This window comes from Rhinoderma darwinii, chromosome 11, assembly GCF_050947455.1.
Source record: "Rhinoderma darwinii isolate aRhiDar2 chromosome 11, aRhiDar2.hap1, whole genome shotgun sequence".
Taxonomy (NCBI): domain Eukaryota; kingdom Metazoa; phylum Chordata; class Amphibia; order Anura; family Rhinodermatidae; genus Rhinoderma; species Rhinoderma darwinii.
The window spans coordinates 92,295,447-92,306,473 of record NC_134697.1 but is presented as its reverse complement, the minus strand read 5'-3'; the positions used below and the strand labels follow the sequence as shown (position 1 = coordinate 92,306,473).

At 44.5% G+C, this 11,027-nt stretch overlaps 1 pseudogene; it reads right to left on the bottom strand.

Annotated features, from left to right (window-relative positions):
- Positions 1-974: 974 nt before the first annotated feature.
- On the bottom strand, positions 975-10,824 carry LOC142663348 (uncharacterized; annotated as a pseudogene).
- Positions 10,825-11,027: the final 203 nt, after the last annotated feature.

The window sequence follows — 11,027 nt, the reverse complement described above, 5'->3', positions numbered from 1 at the left end:
CACAGGCAGCAAGCGTGTATAAGTAAGGAGAATGCCACCTACCACACAAGCTGCATGCAACAAGATATGAACCCAGGCACATGGGCTAACTCCATAACTGGTCTAGGCACTTAATCCCAAAGCCACCATGCACCCTATGTGATCTAAAGTTTCTAATGTTGAAAGTCTGATTACCCGTTTTTTAAGAAGTGAATAAACGTGTTGTTGAGAAGCTGCAGCGCAGCTTGCGTGATCTGAGTTAAGTGCAGGGATCGCTTGTGTCAACGTGGGTTCTAATCCCCACATTGGCCTCCTTGGGCAAAGTGCCACCCATGGAGTGATGGATTATGATACCTGTTTGAGTGATTTGTATATTGTTATAATCTTCTATATAAATACAGCTGTATAAGTAACATTATTCATGTAAGTGACTTTCTTATGCAGCAACATACTCACTGTGCTGCCTCCACACCACTATAAACACCACCCAGCAAGGTATCTTTTGGACAAGACCACACATCAGGATTTGAACCAGAGACCACACAGAAGACACTCACTGGCTAGACACTGATCATGCACCATGCCACCAGCTCAGGTTGATATTTGGACTTTCTTATTGTCCTCATAAGACCAAATGTAAACATTACTTCCAGCAGGAATAAGAACATGTCATCTTTGGAATAATTTGCAGCTGGCTCTCGACAGTAGAGGTAGCGCACTGGTAAAGTTCTCTGCTAACAGAAGAGTCAGGAACATGCAGGTTCTATCCCCAGGAAACTTGTATAAGTAAGGAGAATGCCATCTACAACACCAGCGGCACGCAGCAAGCTTCAAACCCAGGTGCATGGGCTGGCACTGTAGTGTTCCTGAACTCAGCACTTAACTGCTTCTTTATAGGGTGCAGGAGTCAATATAAATCAAGTAGAAAAATAAATGAGACCATTAAATTACAAAGATGTGATATTATTTTTCTTTTTAAAGACAATTTTGACGCAGCGATTATCAAACAAGAACATTTTTATTATTTTGACATGGAAAGAAAGCCAAAAAACTGGAGGCAAGATAATAATTTTAGGCACAACTCCAAGCAGTAAAGCTCATATAAAGTGCCTATAGTTCCCCTCCCCCATCACTTATTAATTGTTCTTCACACACTGTACAGTCGTTTATATTTCCTATTCTTACTAAAGATATTTCACAAATATTATCCAAGAAAATGGTGTCAGTAACATCTAGAGAAGCCGAGTAACTCATTAATGGAAAACTTCTACACCAACTTTCTCTAACACTTGTTGGAGCCGGGTCACTATAAATGACACAGTTTCGAGACTGACACAAATTTTGGTTTTCCCAAAGTTTGCTGCTTTAGTGTTTATCGATAGTTTAGGCCCCATGCACACAACCGTAAAAATCATCCGTACTTGCGGACAGTAATTACGGTCCGCAATTACAGACCTATTCACTTCTATTGACCACGGACAACTTCCCATATAAGTGGCTTCTTTGCTGCCCTTCTTAACACCAGGCCAATCTCCAAAAGCCTTCACCTGCCTGTGCGTGCAGATGCACTGACGCCTGCCTGCTGCCATTCCTGAGCAAGCTCTGCACTGCTGTTAAAACTGATCCCATAGCTGAATCCTCTTTAGGAGACGGTCCTGGCACTTGCTGGACTTTCTTGAGTGCCCTTAAGCCTTCTTCACAGCAATCGAACCTCTCTCCTTGAAGTTCTTCTTGATCCGATAAATGGTTGATTTAGGGGCAATCTTACACGCAGCAATGTCAAAGCCCTTTTGATGCAAAGCAATGATGACTGTACGCGTTTCCATGGAGGTAACCATGGTTAACAGAATAAGACTGATTTCAAGCACCTTTCCATTTTAAAGCCACCAGTCCACTCTTATAATTCTATCAGCTGCCTTGTCCTCATTAACACTTTCTCCTGAGCGAACGTGAAATGATGGTAGGAGGTCATTTTATGGCAGGGCTGAAATGAGGTGGAAATGTTTTTTTTTGTGATTAAGATAATTTTCATGGCAAGGAATGACTATACTATTAATTGCAATTCATCTGATCACTCTTCATATCAATCTAGAGTTAATGCAAATAGCACTATGAAAACTGAAGAAGCAAACTGTGAAAACCAAAATTTGTTTCAAAACTTTTGGCCAGGACTGCACACATAGAACACAAGCCGCACACACGCCACTGAAAGCCAGGACATTATCTTACAATGTGGTGAATCGGGCCAGAGCGTGGTGCAACATATAGCATTGTTTTTCCCGTCAAATCTGACGGAAACTGCCATAGACGCAGATGAGAACAGACCTTAACTTCTCGGCAGCTACTTGGGGTGTTGGTTTACTGTAGACAGTAATGGAGTCGCACTGCTGAGCAGCTACTGTATTCCAGGTCCAGTGGCTGCTTAACCCCTTAGTGACCAGCCCATTTTAGGCCCTAATGACCAAGCTATTTTTTTCGTTTTTCTATAGTCACATTCAAAGAGCTATAACTTTTTTATTTATACCTTTTTTTCCGCTTTGGCAATTCTTAGAAACACAGTGTCCCAGATGGAGTGAGACAGGTCCCAATTGTCTCCACAGTGCCGGAATCCCAGGATACCACGCTTCTTGGTTACCTAATCAAGAGTCTTCAATACATACCGGCTGGTCAAGGAGTTCAGCTCTGTTTGCAGACATTGTGGCCGGCTTAGAAACAGAATTCGATGGCAAAAAAGAACCTACAGGTCTGCCCTTTTTGTGTGTATATTGTTATACATATATTCATCAATATCTTTTTTTGGGGGGGGTTCTTGTATTTTATTTTAAATATATATATCCGTTTTTTCATTCTTAATATGTTTGACAATAGCCACACGTCTGTCATAGGCACTACATAGTTATAAAGGCATCTGAAAAAGTGTCATCTTGAACATTTATGTAGAGCACACATCCCAACGTCTATCTCTGTCCCCCCCCCCCCATATATGAAAGCAGGGAGGCATAACTAGGATTCAAATATATGTACTTACAAGTCTTTAAGCTTGAGTTTCAGTTACACATAATACAGGTTATTGGGACACCAGAGACAAAACATCTCCCCACCTCATAGGGTCATCGGGACGGGACCACTATTTTTCTGATGGACCACCATGGAAGGGTCATTTGATCTCTGTGTCATCAGCTGAGGAAATGCTTGCCTACTTGTCCCCAAAGTGTGTGGTTACCAGAAAGTAAAGGTCACCCATGGGATCACCAATAAGTGGGAATTAATGGGAACTTTAAATACTCCATGACTGTTGAGCCTTCCCCAAATCTGACATTTCCTTAAAAAGAAAGAATAACAATTTTTAAAAGTCTAAATGTTTTCACATCCAAATTCTTCTGAAAAGTTCACAACAAGTTTACGACTAGTGCAAGTACTTGCAATGATCACAGTCTGGGTCACAAATTGGGATTTGGTCTATGAACCCTCTGGTGTTTAAGAAGATGTGACTTCTGTGTGAAACATTTCCCACAATCCGAACATAGAAAAGGTCTCTCTCCCGTGTGAATTCTCTGATGTTTAACAAGATCGGACTTCTGTCCAAAGGACTTCCCGCACTCGGAACATGGAAAAGGTCTCTCCCCGGTGTGGACTCTCTGATGTTTCAGCAGATCAGATTTATCCGCACTCAGAACACGGGAATGGTTTCTCTCCAGTGGGTTCGCTGATGAGTAACGAGAAATGTTTTACGAGAGAAACATCTGCCACATTCAGAACATGAAAACATCTTTTCATCTAAATGAATTGCTTGGTGGTTAATAAGTTCATACTTCTCAATAAAAGGTTTGCCGCAGTCAACGCACATGTAACACTGCTCGCCTCGGTGAGTCCTTTGATGTATCTTCAAGTCCGAGTCAAGATTAAATCGTTCTCCGCACTCGGCACAAGGAAACGGCTTAATTCGCCTGTGGAGTCTCTGATGGGAAAGGAGACTTTGATTCCGGGTGAATCGTTTCCCACACTCAAAACAGACAAATGGTTTCTCCCCCGTGTGCATTCTCAGGTGCCTAGTAAGGATTGCATTCTGTATAAAGCATTTCCCACATTCAGGGCAGGAAAAAGTTTTGCGATGTTGACTTGGATTGTGTCGAACAATATTGGACTTATCACAGGAAAGTTTCATGTGGCATAGATCTGATATACGAAGGACTGGGATTGGGGTAATGGAGTTCTCTCCAGGTGAGTCCTGGATGTAATCCTCTATGGAGTTAGCGTCCATTTCAAATTTCTGAGATAAAACAAGATGCCCATTTGACGTGTTCTGGCATTCATCTGCTAAGAAAATAAATATCTGTAAACATATAAGTTTACATTACAACAATATTAGAATAGAATACTAGGATATATCCATTTGTTTTCTTTACGGAGATAGGTGATAAACACTAGACTGACATCCTGGCTGCTCCACGACAATAGTCATTCATGTGCTCACGTAGCAAGCAGTTAGTGGGGTAGATGTGGAGAAATGGGTCAGGAGGACCAGACGAGTAGCTGGGTTAATGTAGTTAGGGGGAGTAGAAATGATTCAGAGAAAAGGAAGATCACTCCTGTCTATGTGATTCCAAGAAAAATGTACCAGTTGGGCGATGATCCGAGGGTGTCAGTCTCAGAAATGGCAGCCCTACTGGATACTGCTCTCCCCGACAGCCGGGAGGACAGCCCAGCTGGTAGCCGGGGGGATGGTAATGAAGTTAGGGCAAGATAAGAAGTGGTTCTAGGGGATTCAGTCATCAAGAGGCGTCAGACTATATTGGTGGGTGAAGTATTAGGTCACAGGATAATGAGATCCGTGCGTTACAAACCAACATTGAAGACACATGTGCCTAAAAATGTCAATCACATTCCTGAAACTGAACATGAAAAATTGGACGGCAACCTATAGTGTATGTTCACAAATGCCAGAAGTCTAGGAAGCAAAACTGGGGGCGCTTGAGGCCTTGGTACTGGAGGAACATATCGATATAGGTGGCTTCGCAGAAACATAGCCGGGCCCTTCACACAATCGGGCTGTCAATCTTCAGTGTTTTACACTCGTTCGGAAAGACAGGACAAATAGGAAAGGTGGGGGAGAATGTCTGCATGTTAAACGTCATACGAAGGGAAGTGTAAAAGAAGCAATACTGGAGGAAGATTGTCAGGAGGTGGAAACCTTGTGGGTGGAATTACAAAGGAACACAGAAATGATTATTTTTGGGTGTAATCTAGACCCCCCCCCCCACGTCACTCAGGAGACGGATGGTCAGATATAGAAACAGATAGAGTGGGCTGCCCAGGCTGGTACTGCAGTGATAATGGGAGAATAGGAACCGTTCTGCTCCAACTGCAAAGGGAATAACATGTTTGTGGCAAATTGTGGAGAACCAAACAAAATGTGATGCTCAGTTAAAATCTGGTAATGTCTAACAATGCAGAGCTGGTTGGGAATGTCACGGAGTGTGGAAACTTTGGTAACAATGATCACAATATCATTTGATTATATAAACGGTAAAAAAATAAACACGGGCTAGGTGGTCAAAAACACAGGGTTTTTTTTTTTGGTTTTTTTTAAAAAGGCAAATTTCTGCAGGTAAAATGGTAATTGAACTTTCAAAAAAACTTCTGGCGTGTCATAGTGAGATGTCTGAAGTTTTGATGACTGGGTGTCCGAGCACGGAGACCCCCACAGATCGCTAAAACGAAGCAGGAGAAGTGCTCAGGTGAGCGCTGAGCCGCTTCGTTTCTGATCGACTTCTCTCGGAAAGCCGAGCATTTGGTGTACGGGCTCGTATATTATACAGAAGTTGCTGTAGGTGAGGCTGGTGCTTTAAGCCTCTTGTAGCACCAGGACGTAACTGTACCTTATGGCACGAGGAGAGGAGCATGGAGCGGGCTCACTTACGTGGTGTTGATGGTTGTCATGGCAGTCTGGGGGCCTAATAAAAAGGACCCCAGGTCTGCCATCTTTGTGCTCCTATTAAGCCCTTTAATAGGAGGCTGTAAATAGCACAATACACAGCAATACGGAAGTCCTTAGGGGGATGGAAAAAATGTTTACAAAAAAAAAGGGAGTAAGGCCGGGTTCTCGCGTAGCGTAAATGCTGCGGAATTTCCACAACTGAACTCTGTGCGGATATTCCACAGCATTTACAGTAGCAGCAAAGTGAATAAGAAAATCTCATGCCCGCGCTGCGGAAAACAAAACCGCAGAAAAGTCACGCGAAAGTGTTCTGCGGTGCGTTTCTCATGCTGCGTGTTGTGCAGAGATCCTGCGTGTTTGGCCCATAGACTTCAATAGGGAGCAGAAATTCTGCAAAAGATTTATGTTGTTGCGGTTTTTACAGCGTTTGCGCAGCGGAAACACGCAGGTGCACATATACTTTGCTATAACCAATGTTTAAAACGAAATCCGCAGGTAAAACACAGCATTACCGCAGCAAAATGAGCCGAAGAAACACGTTATTTGGTGGGGATTTCTGTCACACATTGACCAGCGTTTTTATTGAGATTCTGCTGCAGATTTTCTGTTTCAGAAAATCTGCAGCGTATCCGGTGTGTGGGAACATACCCTTAAAGTTTTTAGTAATACACCAAAAAAAAAAAAGACCCTCATCCTCTAAAGTGAGATAAAAAAAATAAAATCAACATAATTGATGGACTTGTCCGTATAAGTCTGATCTAAAATAACGTTATTTAACCTGCAGGGTAAATGCCATATTTAAAAAAGAACGAGAAAAAAAACCCACCAGAATTGCTGGTTTTTGGGTACCTTAAATCCTTAAAAAAATGTAATAAAAAGTGATCAAAAAGTACCCAAAATGGTGCTAATAACAAACTAGGTTTTTTTCTATACAATCCTATTGTAATGTCGGGGTAGGGAGAAGACAGGTGAGCCCTAATCTACCCGCCACTCAGTCCCTGCCTACTTGCACGGTCCGTCCTAGGCGACGGCGTACAACTGGGCGACGGTCCCTACGCTCAATATGTGCACGACAGACAAACAGACAAGGGTACACTGAAGCTAAGGGAAATGGGGCAGTTGCCCACGGCAACACCGTGAGCAACAAGAGTAGTGAACGAGACGAGTCAAACCAGGAGTGTACGAGGTACCAAACGCAGAGCAGGAGAATGGTCAGTCAAGCCAGGGTCATATGAAGCAGAGGTGAATAGTTATAGCAGGAACAGTAGAGCCAGGAAACCAGAGAGAATCACAGGCAAAGACAAGCAGGAAATGAAGGTATACATAGACCGAGGGCGGGAGCTAGAACTGTCTGGCCAGGCTGTGATTGGTTCTCCCACTCCTCAGCCTACCAGCCTGAGTGGTAGCAGATCGAGTCACTCTATCAGACCTAGGAGCAGGTGCAGACTGATTAACCACGGGCGTCGACACAGAAGCGGTGTCTGGCAGATCCTTTACAGTACCCCCCCTTTTATGAGGGGCCACTGGACCCTTCATAGGTGGACCTGGCTTATTGGGGAACCGAAGATGGAGCCTCCTGAGCAATACCCCAGCGTGAACATCCCAGGCGGGTACCCAAGTCCTCTCCTCAGGCCTGTATCCTCTCCAATAGACCAGGTACTGGAGGGATCCTTGGACCATCCTGCTATCCACAATCTTGGCCACCTCGAATTCTACCCCTTCAGGGGTGAGAACAGGGACCGGAGGTTTCCTCGAGGTAACCAAGGACGGGGAGCAGCGTTTCAGGAGGGAGGCATGAAACACGTTGTGTATTTGAAAAGACGGGGGTAACTCCAGCCGGAAGGAGACAGGGTTAAGGACCTCAATGACCTTGTACGGCCCTATATACCGGGGAGAAAATTTTTGGGACGGAACTTTAAGGCGCACATTTTTTGAAGACAGCCACACCAGATCCCCGACCACAAACAAAGGCTTAGCAGAACGTCTTCTATCTGCCTGAGTCTTTTGTATGCTCTGGGACGCCTCTAGGTTCTTCTGAACCTGGGCCCAGACTGTGCACAGTTCCCGATGAACGACCTCTACCTCGGGATTGTTGGAACTACCAGGTAAAAGGGAGGAGAACCGTGGATTAAACCCAAAATTACAGAAAATGGGGGAGTTCCCTGACGAGTTACTGACCCGGTTATTAAGGGAAAATTTGGCGAGGGGAATGAAGGAAACCCAATCATATTGACAGTCAGAGATAAAACACCTTAAATATTGTTCTAGAGACTGATTAGTCCTCTCAGTTTGACCATTGGTTTCAGGATGGAAGGCCGAGGAGAAGGACAGATCAATCTCCAACTTCTTACAGAAGGCTCTCCAAAACAATGAAACAAATTGTACCCCTCTGTCAGAAACAATATTGACAGGTAGAGATGAGCGAACCGGGACAGCGAATCCGAACTTCACCGGGTTCGGCCGAACCCGTTTTGACCGAACCCGGTCAAAAATATTATACAAATCGGCAGCCACTTGTCTCTATCAATCACTGATAGAGAAAAGAGGCTGCTGATTAAAAATAAAATAAAAAACATTTCATACGTACCCGGTCGTTGTCTTGGTGACGAGTCCCTCTTCTTCCTCCAGTCCGACCTTCTTTTCTGACGCGGCAGCCTGTGATTGGCTGCAGAGGCCTCTGCAGCCTGTGATTGGCTGCAACGGTCACATGGGCTGTAACGTCACCCAGGAATGTCGGGCCGGATGTCGAGAGGGACGCGTCACTAAGGCAACGGCCAGGAGACCGGACTGGAGGAAGCAGAAAGTTCTCGGTAAGTATGAACGTCTTTTTTTTTTGACAGGTTACTCTATATTGTGATCGGTCGTCACTGTCCAGGGTGCTGAAACAGTCACTGCCGATCAGTTAACTCTTTCAGCACCCTGGACAGTGACTATTTACTGACGTCGCTTAGCAACGCTGCCGTAATGACGGGTGCACACACGTAGTCACCCGTCATTACGGGGCCTCATGCACACGACCGTAAAAACACCCGTTATTACGGGTCGTAATTACGACCCGAAATAGCGGGCCAATAGATTTCTGTTAGCCACGGGTATCTTCCCGTTTTCTCACGGGAAGGTGCCCGTGCCGTTAAAAAGATAGAACATGTTCTATTTTTTTATTTTACGGACCGTGCTCCTATACTTTATAATGGGAGCACGGCTCGGAAAAACGACCGGCTGCCCGTGGCCGGCCGTGCTCATCTCCTGAAATACTCTGTGCTGCCTTAAACTCTGTGGACAGGTCAGGATCCTGTTTCTTTTAAATGCTGCTGGGGAACCCGCTCGATCCACTATATAAGGCTGCGCTACAGTGCAACATTTAAAAGAAACAGGATCCTGACCTGTCCATAGAGTTTAAGGCAGCACAGAGTATTTCAGGAGAGGAGCGTGCAGATTCTGTGCTGCTGAGAACTCTGTTCTTACCATTACGTAGCTCTCAGTCTGTTACCTCTCCTCCACTCCTGTCCTCAATAACACCTTCACATGATTGGCAAGTCACCACGTAATGGTAAGAGCAGAGTTCACAGCAGCACAGAGTATTTCAGGAGATGAGCGTGTGGATCTTGTGCGGGGTGGTGACTTGCCAATCATGTGAAGGTGTTATTGAGGACAGGAGTGGAGGAGAGGTAACAGACTGAGCTACGTAATGGTAAGAGCAGAGTTCACAGCAGCACAGAGTATTTCAGGAGAGGAGCGTGCAGATTCTGTGCTGCTGTGAACTCTGCTCTTCCCATTACGTAGCTCTCATTTCTCTTAGGTATCAGTGAAGGCTCCGTGATGGTACTGGTCCATCCTCCAGACATGTGGGGACATCTGTTGGGGGATAGAGAGTCACCAGATGTCTTCTTCACTACTGGACAATCCTGGATATCGAGATGGAACATACAAGAGAATCAAAATGAACAGGAAGTTCTTAGTAAACATTTTGATCGTATAAGCCCACCTGCCTCCTCATGGCAACTTCTTTTAAGTGGGTCCCTACTCTATTAGGTGGCGCACCACATGGCAACCAGTGCCACCGCAACACCCCGCCTGCAGAGGGAGCAACACAGTCCCCAGGCTAAGACACCTTATGTTGTAGCCCACAGATCAGTCCATAGTAATGCATCCAAAGGATAACTGAATGCAACCACCACCAGGTAACTCAGTCCAGGTATAGAACAGGTGAATGATAGGTTATTAACCCCTTAATGAACAGCCTATTTTCGGTTTTTTCAATTTTCGTTTTTACCTCCCACCATTCCAAAAATCATAACTTTTGTAATGCGTGTCCACCGCGGACTGTTTAGGAAGGTGGAAGCAGCATTAGGGGGGCAGTCAAAATGCTAGGGGGCGCTATCATTGTATTAAAATAAATATCTATGCACCAGAGAAGATTTGTTACAGCATTTATATTTACAAATCAATTATGATGACGTGATCTTTTGCTTTTTATATAATATTGTCCGTAGGATAAAAAGATAAGAGAAAGGACATATACATGAGTCCCGGATTATTTTACCTCCCCGGTAAGAAGGTAGATTATCTCCAGGGTGACGTTCAGTATCTTCTCCGTTATGTGTCCCTTATCCATCACAAAGAACAATGACGTGTAGATGGTTCCGAATGAGATCTACAAATAAAGAGATGATAACTAGATGATATAATTATGAAATGTTAAAGGGACACTCCGGCCAAAACTGACCTCTCCCATGTGCTGCATTCTGGTATTCCATGTGTCGGTCTCTCACCTGTTATTTATCTCTATATATCAGACCGGGACGGTTGCTTAGCAGCAGTGTGAATCCGGCTCGGTGACTACTTTCTCTACTTGGGTCTCTGGAGATCTATGTGTCACCCATCACAGGCTTCAGCAGTTTCTGTACCGCACTAGTTATACACAGGGGGAAACAGAAACTTCTATCATCAACTGCCACTGATACTTAGACAGGTTCCTGTCACACAGGTGTAGAAGAATATAGTGCAGCCTCCCAGTCTGTATACTTATGGTTTCTCAGCTTATTTAGAAGAATATAGAGAGAATAATAATCACAGTGTCCCCCAGCATAAAGAAATTATATGGTCTTTA